The sequence below is a fragment of the Pinus tabuliformis genome, chromosome 9 (genome assembly GCF_031772625.1).
Source record: "Pinus tabuliformis cultivar Carrire ecotype Pingquan chromosome 9, CPIR1, whole genome shotgun sequence".
NCBI classification, from domain to species: domain Eukaryota; kingdom Viridiplantae; phylum Streptophyta; class Pinopsida; order Pinales; family Pinaceae; genus Pinus; species Pinus tabuliformis.
The window spans coordinates 697,923,932-697,934,554 of record NC_142307.1 but is presented as its reverse complement, the minus strand read 5'-3'; positions in this window follow the sequence as shown (position 1 = coordinate 697,934,554).

Sequence of the window (10,623 nt, the reverse complement as noted above, 5' to 3'; positions counted from 1 at the left end):
TATATCTTTGATTAAAGTGTATAAATTATTAGAATATTCATATTTAATTTTAATATATTTATAAATATTTGAGTTCGATTAATTTACTTATTAATTGGATGCAGGACCATTTTTATTTCAGAAGTGTCTTTTATCTTATTTTTTCTCATAGAATTTGAATAAATTACTTTATGGAGTCTAAAGACTCCATATGAACAAATACCTCATGGATATATATATATATATATATATATATATATATATATATCCAATTTTAAGGTCACCGCTAAGCTAGACACCAAATTGGTGTATGAGGCACATCGATTTGACTACTAAGTCTACAAAGGCATACTTACTCTACCCCCTTTGGTTTTAAACTCCTGACCTCTTAGGAGGAAACACATGCTCTTAACCATTAGGTCCACTCAAGCTATATATATAGAGAGAGAGAGGGAGAGAGAGAGAGAGAGAGAGTTAGTGTTACCCATGAGTTGGGGGGTGTTTGAGTTGTAAGCTTGTTTGTTGGTTTGTGTGGGTCTAGAGAGAGAGAGAGGGAGTTGGTGTTACCCATGAGTTGGGGGGTGTTTGAGTTGTAAGCTTGTTTGTTGGTTTGTGTGGGTCCAAGTTATGGGTTCAAATTTTATGGGGAGGAGTTGAGGAAGGAGTCACCTTTGGGGGAACTATGCTGAGTATCTGTTGTTGGGAAAAGTATCCAATACGGAATGACCCTATCCCACTCTAAGGGTGATAGTACCTCAGCAACAATCAAAGCAAAGCTATTCAAGATTACTTCTTTATGAGATGTAAGAGAGAGGAGGAAGAGATCCACTAACCGATGTCTTCCGCTAATGATTGATCCAATCTTCTCTCTTTGCTGCTTGCTCCCAGCTCCTTGCTCTTTCACTGGCCCAGCTACACCAAGATCCTGCAAAATGGCAAGAGAGGGAAACTACAAGAAGCATACATTCATAACTGATTCAAGGATTAGAATAAATCAAATATACAAGCATAACAATACACCATTGAGACACATGCATATAGAAGAACCTCAAATGCTTTATTAATGGAAGAAGTAAAGTTCAGGAAGTTATACAACCATAAAAGGCCCAATCCAGCACCACCTCCCAGCAGAAAGAAATCTCCTCTTCACCTCCTTCAAGCAAATCACCCAATAGTTCTATATTCAAACCAACAGCACTTCCTTGCATTCACAAGATTCCAGCCTCCTTAGACCTCATGAGAGGGCTCTATATATAGGAGTTTTGGAGAAAGGATGAGTCAGCTTGAGCTTGGCATGGAGCTGACTAGTGTCCTCTCCCACTTCAGTTATTCTTCAGTTCTTGAGTCCACTTGGAGGTTCTTGCTTCCACTTGGAGATCTAGACCCTCTTACTCATCACTAGGCGAATTCTCTGATCCAAGTGTCATTTTGGAAGCTTCCTGGGCATTGACACCTTGAGGAATGACTGTGCCACTTGGCCAAACTCGCCCAGCGCAGGTAGCCTTCTTTGCAGTTGACATTCAGTGCAGGTACACAGTGGAGCAGTTGACATTCAGCGCAGATGCTCAGTAGAGCAGTTGACATGATCCAGAATTAGCTTGTTTTTGAGTGTTTTCAGGTGGAGAACTGATATTCAGTGCTGTGGTTTGCTGACCTTGTTCCTCTAGGGGTAGGAACAACATGTTTAGGGACTTTGGATCCCTTAGATTATTGACATTTCATGCTTCATGCTGTTAGGCACAAAAATGTCTATAACAGTTGCCCCCTAAAGTATGAGGTCGTTTATCGGGTGAAATGATTTATCAGGAGGATCCGAAGTTCATTCAATCGCTGAGAGGTGACCTGTAAAAAAATACAATACAATACATTATTTTTCATTCTGCTTTCATGATCTAGCTGAGGCGGGCATTCCCATGCTCAGCTTTATAAATTCATTTTGGTACATAGAACAGACGATCGTCTGATGGTAGACTGATAATTCTCTGCTGAAATTATCATCCTTTGAGTAGGATGATCATCTGCTGCAATGATGTACACGTCAAATGTCTTTATGTTTCCTGAATATATATCGCAGTCCGGATGGATGAAACTAGATCCGGGGTCTTCAAACTCGTTCGATCTTCACTCTAAGTACAAGTCGATCCATGTGAGAATTGCGCTGAAGTCGAACATGGAAAGACATCACTTGATTACCGGTCAATGATGTAAACCGTTAACAAGCGCGAGAGGAATCACCGATAATGATAATGACCCTCAAGGTACTGCAGTACAATTCACGTGGTGTGAATAAAGGACTTGGCGTCGAACACCACGCAAAATCTTCTGGTCGAAGGTCATTGATGTATGCCTGTCGCCGGAAGTGAGAAACTTGCCATTGAGGCATGCAAGCTTCAAAGTACTGAGGGGGTTGTTCCTAGATCAACTTCTTGGATAATGAGCTGAAGTCGACAAGAAGCGATCCGTCAAAGGAGGGCCTTAATGAATCCCACATCAGTGACACGGAACGGAGCTAATGATTTTAGTGGAGGTGAAAACAATCTGTGACATATGATTCAGGGTGGCGATCATGGGTGGATGAAGGATAATGTATGGTAGTGGATGGGACACGGTTGACTCTTTCTGAACAACATCTCTTGCACATATAACGACACTGATGCGATGGATCGGTAGCATTACCCCAAATGTGGATGGTTTGGCGAAGACCATGGTGATGAGACCGGTGAATGAAACAACCCAACCCGATGTGATACGGAGGAAAAGTGTCATGTTCAAGAGCGACTTGCTACCATTAAAGCTTTGAGGTTCTCCCAATTTTTCCCCAGTCATTTCTGACCAGTACCTCTTTATTTTTGTCAAGCTTGAGGAGGATAACATATGCTTGTTCTATAACCTGCCCTTCGGGCAAGCCCATCGCTATGTTTTAACGAGCCTAGCGATAGGGAAACTCGTTCTCGTCTAAAGACAAGTTTGTCGCTATTTAATCATTTTAACGAGTCTAACGACAAGGAAAACTCGGTCCTTTTCATTTTTAGAGAGTCTGAAAAGGTACATAAAGTTAACTCCAAAATTCCTTTTTCGTCATCTAATCCCTTAAGTCCGAAAAAGTATAAAACAATACAGAAGGGATGAGTTTTCGATAATTTTAACGAGCCGAATAAAACAAGCGCTCGACCTTTTTGTGTAATAATCCCTCAGGTTCAAAAAGATTAAAATCTAGAGGAGGGATAGCTCTTCCGGTCACTTTAACGAGCTGGAAGGCCAAAACTCGGCAAACTTTTCATATTTTACGAGTCAGATGAAAAGAGCTCAAAGAAGACTCATCTTTTGAGGAACGAGTGATAAACAGGGATAGCAGCAGATTCCAGGTACAGGTTGGAATTTTCCAATCACGGCAGTGTCACAAGGATGGCTAGGTGAAATCACTCTTCGCAGCTGTTCCTCAAAATGGGTAAACAATCATATGGGGGTGAACGATCAGCCAAATGGAAGAGGTGGCAGGTGCAAACACGACCAAGGCTTTTTATGGCTAATAAATTTACGATCACAATGGTTATTCACCGGAATAGGTTCATTTTTTAATGAGCTTAAACTCTGGAGGAAACTCTTGCTCAATCTTATGTTTATTTTTTAACGAGCATGAACTATGTGCTAAAACTGCTCGGATCTCGCTTTTCTATTTTTTAACGAGCATAAATTCCACGGTAAAACTGCTCGATATACCAGTCATAAGATAAGAAATGTCTCCTGTAAGACTCCATTTTTTATAGAGCTCGCGCCTTACATAAGCTATGCTCCCTCTCATCCTTTCTTTATGCAAGTTCGGAAACGGCTAATCCCAAAAGCAGATAAATAACCGCTCTTAGCTTGCACTCCAAAAGGTTTGCATGCCCCCAGGTATAAAATACAATTTCAAGGCTGCCCCTCCTCTCCCCCACCTCTGCTTTTCTTTGGGTGTTCACAGCTACTTGTCGTCTTGCTAGTCTAATGCTAACGATACTTGTCTTCTCGTTATTTTTAACGGGTCTTATGCGGTACTTGTCTTCCCGTCAGCCCAACTTTTAACAGATCTTTTGCAAGATCGCAAGAGAATGGCTACTTGCGACAAGAGATCAGCTACTTGCGACAAGAGAAGAACACTACTCAAAGACAAAACATATGTGTTATTGAGGGAGGCTTGCCTCTTTCTGGTTACCCAAAGATTGTTTTGTTAACACCATCAAACGAAAACATTTCCTCGGCACTGTCTACCGAAGTAGACAATGGTGAATGACCTTTGTCAAACAAGTAACCTTGACAAAAGAATCCTATTCTAGAACAACCCCTCTTCCATCCACGGACGGGGTACGGACTAGTCATATTCTTTCGCGGAAATTCTACCTTATACCCAAGGTTTCCTCTGCCCGAAGCAGACCAGGATGCATGCCCCCTGGGTTCCAGTCCCATCTTTCCGAATCACTCGCACTCATCGGGAAAGAGGATTGGGGTTGGAGACATTTCTTGATTGAATAGACCATTCAGGGTTGGTATTTGACTATTTGCGATGCGTGATCCCGGAAATGAAAGTTGGTCTACGAGCTTGACCATTCTTCCTTCGTGTGGAAAACACATTACTCTAAAGAGTGAGGAGACTATAGCTCCCATGCAATATATATAGTCTCGTCCAAGGAGTAGGTTATAATCCAAGGGTCCTTGAACGACCATCACATTCATTTGAACGGTCTTCCCTTTCAATGTAACAGGCACATTGGGGAGGATCCCTAATGGTCGACTGGTTCCTTTATCAAAACCCGAGAGATTTCTTATCTCAGGCAAAAGCGCCGGGGAACCCAGTGCTTTCCAAGCAATAGAGGAAAGGATACTCACAGATGCCCCTTCATCAATGATAGTTCCAGCCATTACCATTCTATAAATTTGGACTATGATTCTGAATGGTATACTGGCTGGCAACCGGGGTCTGCCTAGTTGGTTCCAATCAAAGGATACAACCAGGTTGCTTGGTGGTGGGACCGAATACACGGCCGGATATGACCCTGACGATGTTCCTTCATGCGATAAAGGAATGGGCGCATTGCCCTGATGCTCATCAGAGTCTGTGTTGATGAAAAGAATCTGGATGGTGTCATCCTTATTCTCTTCAGTGAGGGTGTCATTTGAAGATGAATCTTCAGTGACGGTGTCATTTGAGGATGAAACCTCTGAAGGGAGAACCAGGTCAACTGCCGTTTCGACCTTTAGACTTTCGTCTGGTCTGGATTCAGTAGGTTCATTTTCAATGACTGACGCTTCAGCTGACCACTTGAGTGGGCCAGCTGTATTTTCAACCAACGAAGGACTTGGCACGAGTTTTTTGTATCCAGGAGGAAGTCTCAACGGTGAAACCGGGCGATCTTCCAAAACTCTCTTCGCTTCGTCTAAGAAGGGACAACGGTGGATGGCGTGATCGCCTTCACACAGTCTGCAGGGGGATCTTGCTCCCCCTCTTTGTCTTGAACCTTCACTTTCGCTGGTTGACGGTAAGCATTCAACATGGCTATCAGAGGTTGATGCTCCCGAATTGTGCAAACGAGGGGACCAGTCCCTTAGTATCCGGGGAATACAGGGACAATCTCTATGGAAGTGGTCTCCTCTACATATGACACATGGCGATTTAGGCCCGGTCTGTGCTGTGTGTGGATTTTTGTCAGATGTCTTTTGCTTGCCCCCAGTCGCCTTAGGCTCCTTCTTCTTCTTCTCTTTCTTCTTCTTCTCCTTCTTCTCGATGGGAGCTTGGCTTTTGCCGGCTCTACCTTTCGAAGATGAAGGATCGGAGGAAGAGTTATATGAAGTAGAAGGCTGGTGGGCAGCTCTAGACTGATCTAACTGTTGACTCGACTGTTCAGGAACCATGGTGTTCTGAACTACATTGGTTGAGAATAGCCAAATTGGCAGGCCAATTGTCAGTCCTGGAAGCGACAATGTGGCCATGTGGGGCGCACCAACTTCTCCCCGAGAGGAGAAAGGACTAGGATTTCCATCATGTGGAATTCCTTGGTTGGGGCGTTCCATGTTCTCAACCTACAGATCAATGCGGGAATAGGAGGTGATTATGTTCCCTTTAAAATAAATTTTATAACGACGCTTTAGACACAACTTGCTTTTTCACTTTTTAAGAGTCGAGAAAAAGCTAAAGATGACTCTAGTCTCCTTCGATGTTTTAACGAGCCCGAAGTGACAAATGCTCGGATGGACTTTTTCAGTTATAGAGTTTGAAAAAGGCCAAAAGAAACCACTCTGGAGTTCTAGGCAGAGGGTGTGCCAAACTTTTCGCAAAACCACAGAATACGTTTTACGGTACGAGTGGTCGATCTTCGTGAATGCTGTGTTCACTGCATTGCGATCAGTAGGGCGGCCGACATGGTTTCCTATGGATAAAGGCTTTGTTCCTATAGGGGTCTCCCAATATATACGCGACGGTACGTGGGAGCACAAGTCCGTATTGATACTTATCGCTTCACCGTGGAGGAATCACCCAACCACTCAACGCTAAGATATCACGTTTAACGACGCCGGAACACGTCTCTAGCTTAGACCTCTATGTGTTTGCGTTATGTTTCAAAGCGTTGTTATGTAAATTCAATTTATTTTAAGGTTGATCTTGTTTAGCAGTTTGCCTTTATGGATCACCACGAGATGTATGGTACAACTCCTAAATGCAGTCTAAGATGATAAGCAAGCTTTTCAATCTTTCAACTTTGAAAATCTTAACTACTGAGGGAAAAGAAAGACATCATCTTTTCACACAGATCATAGAGCACACACTAATGCACTTTTTCCTAAATCGACATGCAAACTGTCATAATGCACATGCACAATGCAAGTATTTCTTTTCTCTTTCTTAATGTTGGTGTAATACAAAAAGAAAGCTGTTGTATAATTTTGAATTCAATTTCAAGTGAAAGCAAACAAGCTTGTCCAAAATCAAAAGACACCTTAAGATTTACTTGTTTTGACACTAGAAATATATAAATTCAAACCATATGACGAAAGCAAAAGCTCAATCAGCTATGAACAGCAAACAAACTAACTCTTAAGATCAAAACGACACTTATCACAGGTCTAGATCTAAGAGGCCACAGCAAGACTAGTTCACTTTCGTTATGGGAAACTGTAAATGATATAAGAAATACACAAAGAACAAACACAGTTTCTTTATACAACCGAGGTGGAATAGTGGCAAGGAAAGTTGGTTTCAGATAGGTACATTGACTGGTAACAGGCTGCAAAAACAAGGGTGAAAATAGGGCAATAAACAGGAGGGAACCCCAGTAGCACTAGGCAAAACTGGTTCAGCGCAGGTAGTACACTGGCAGTTTGACCTTCAGCACAGGTAGCCCCTTCGGGAACTGCGCTGAAATGCAGACTGCCTTCACAGTGTCTGCAATGAAGATTCAAACTTTCGTTTTTCTCAGTTTCCGGGTCACAGATTGCTCAAAAATTCACAGTTTTTGGCCAAATCAGAAGCTATCAGTCAAGTACACACTAAGGGATGAAAAGGAGGATGAAAAGCTATCACTAAGAGCTATTTAGAGTCCTTGTGGATCAGCTTTTCAAATCATAAACATGCCCAGAAACTGAGCTAGAGTAGCTGCCCTCTACTTTGCATTTGAAAGCTCCAAATGCAGTTCGATTCGGTGTCCCTGTGTTTATGAAATGAATAGCAAAAACACAAACAACCAACAAGATACGATCCCCAGTGGAGTCGCCAATTTGTTGTTGGGAAAAGTATCCAATACGGAATGACCCTATCCCACTCTAAGGGTGATAGTACCTCAGCAACAATCAAAGCAAAGCTATTCAAGATTACTTCTTTATGAGATGTAAGAGAGAGGAGGAAGAGATCCACTAACCGATGTCTTCCGCTAATGATTGATCCAATCTTCTCTCTTTGCTGCTTGCTCCCAGCTCCTTGCTCTTTCACTGGCCCAGCTACACCAAGATCCTGCAAAATGGCAAGAGAGGGAAACTACAAGAAGCATACATTCATAACTGATTCAAGGATTAGAATAAATCAAATATACAAGCATAACAATACACCATTGAGACACATGCATATAGAAGAACCTAAAATGCTTTATTAATGGAAGAAGTAAAGTTCAGGAAGTAATACAACCATAAAAGGCCCAATCCAGCACCACCTCCCAGCAGAAAGAAATCTCCTCTTCACCTCCTTCAAGCAAATCACCCAATAGTTCTATACTCAAACCAACAGCACTTCCTTGCATTCACAAGATTCCAGCCTCCTTAGACCTCATGAGAGAGCTCTATATATAGGAGTTTTGGAGAAAGGATGAGTCAGCTTGAGCTTGGCATGGAGCTGACTAGTGTCCTCTCCCACTTCAGTTATTCTTCAGTTCTTGAGTCCACTTGGAGGTTCTTGCTTCCACTTGGAGATCTAGACCCTCTTACTCATCACTAGGCGAATTCTCTGATCCAAGTGTCATTTTGGAAGCTTCCTGGGCATTGACACCTTGAGGAATGACTGTGCCACTTGGCCAAACTCGCCCAGCGCAGGTAGCCTTCTTTGCAGTTGACATTCAGCGCAGGTACACAGTGGAGCAGTTGACATTCAGCGCAGATGCTCAGTGGAGCAGTTGACATGATCCAGAATTAGCTTGTTTTTGAGTGTTTTCAGGTGGAGAACTGATATTCAGTGATGTGGTTTGCTGACCTTGTTCCTCTAGGGGTAGGAACAACATGTTTAGGGACTTTGGATCCCTTAGATTATTGACATTTCATGCTTCATGCTATTAGGCACAAAAATGTCTATAACAGTATCCAAGCTCAAACAAAACTTTGCACAAATCTTGGTGTCAAGAAAAATGTAGGGGCTCATATTCCCAAGTGGGCTAGTTTCCATGCTTTTTGTAAAAAGCAATTCACTAATTTCCATTTTCTCTAAAAATTATTGGCCTCAATTTTATAATATAAAATGATTTTACCATTTTCTCTAAAAATTATTGACCTCAATTTTATAATATAAAATGATTGTACCTTAAAAATGACCAAGATTTTATAAATACTATACAAAATCATTGGAAATTTGAATACTTTTATAAAATATCCCTAAATTGAATTAGGACAATTTGTCAAGATTTCTACACTTTAAGATAAATTTACATTCTTAACTTTTTTGCGACTTGGTCATAGGATCATGTAGACAAATCTTGTTTTTTTTTTGTGTAAGTTAGAAGATTATATTATAGAACAGAGTATAATACAAAAAATCTGCCGAAGCAGATCAAGCAGGGATGTACAATAAACGAAAGCTAATCACCTGCTTAGAAGTTGTGACACAAAAGGACCAAAAATAAGCCCACCGCGCAGGGTGGCTCGAAACAGAGCAAAACAAAACTTTATCACTGATACTGCCGACACAATACAGTAGAAACAACAACACAGACAAGCTTATGCCGAGACAGAAGTATGAAACAACAACACAGACATATAAAGCCGAGACAGAAAGAGGTCAGAGGAGAACTGCACAGGTGTCTCCTTAGATGTATTTTCCCATCTGGCCGATGGTGTCCAGTCCTATCTCCCGCACATGGCGATCTACCTTCGCCTGCATTGCTTCAAGGGATTCGGGCTGGTCCGCAGCAGTGGTGGCCGGCTGTGCAGCAGGAGCCGTGTTAATAGAGTCTCTCAGTAACCTGATGAGCAGCGTTAGCATCCGATTGAGAGTTTTGACCGCCTCATGCACAGTGGAGATTTTGCTGTCCAGCACGCTATTGTAATCAATGATTTTAGCCATTTGTGCCTCTGTAAGATTCACCTCTGTGACAATGTGTTGCTTCTCCTTTTCAATTGAATCCAGAGCCTTGGCTATAAGGGTCTTGGTGCGCCAGCTTTCCGCCTTGGTCCTGACAAATTGAGTTGCCCTTTTCGAGGGGGTTCCCGGGTCTTTCAACCAGTCGACCTCCTCTGCAATATCCTCCTCCGTTCTTCCTTCCTCCTCCTGCTTGGCTTGAGCTTCGAGTTCAGCAATCTTGCATTTAATTCTTGTTACAGTCCGAGTTTCATAGCCTCCCTTGGCTTCCTGGAGGTCCCGGTTTGCTGCTGCGCAGCGACTTCCTCCCGCATCCATCACCAACGCTTCGTGTCTTTCCCGACTCAAGCCAATTCCGTTTACAGAATCAATCTCAATACAAACTCGAAGAACTGTGAGGAAAACAGGGCAGTTGCCCGCTGCTTTATAGCAAATTCCTTTGTGCATCCTCATGAGGATGGAGTTACTGCCTTTGAAGGTGGTAGTACTTTGGTGATAAGTGTGATTGAGGATCGCACAAGCGAGGCTGACGCAGGTCGAATAGGAGTGCAGAAGGCTGCTTCCAGTATGACGAGCCTTACGCCAAGTGTTTGGTACTTTCCATCGGATGGGGTGGTGGAAGGTAAAGTTTGAGATGCCCCGTATGCTGGCATGCTCGATTCTGATCCGCGGTGCCTTGTTCCACCTCTTCTCACACAGAATTGCCATTAATGGCATTGAAAACTTACAATACGGATCCTCTCCATGCGTATTGATTGTGCTGTTGCTGAGGTTGTGCATCCCGTTTCTCGAATTGTAATGATCGCCTTTCTGAGAAACCTGCCGCCGCCAGGAGCTCC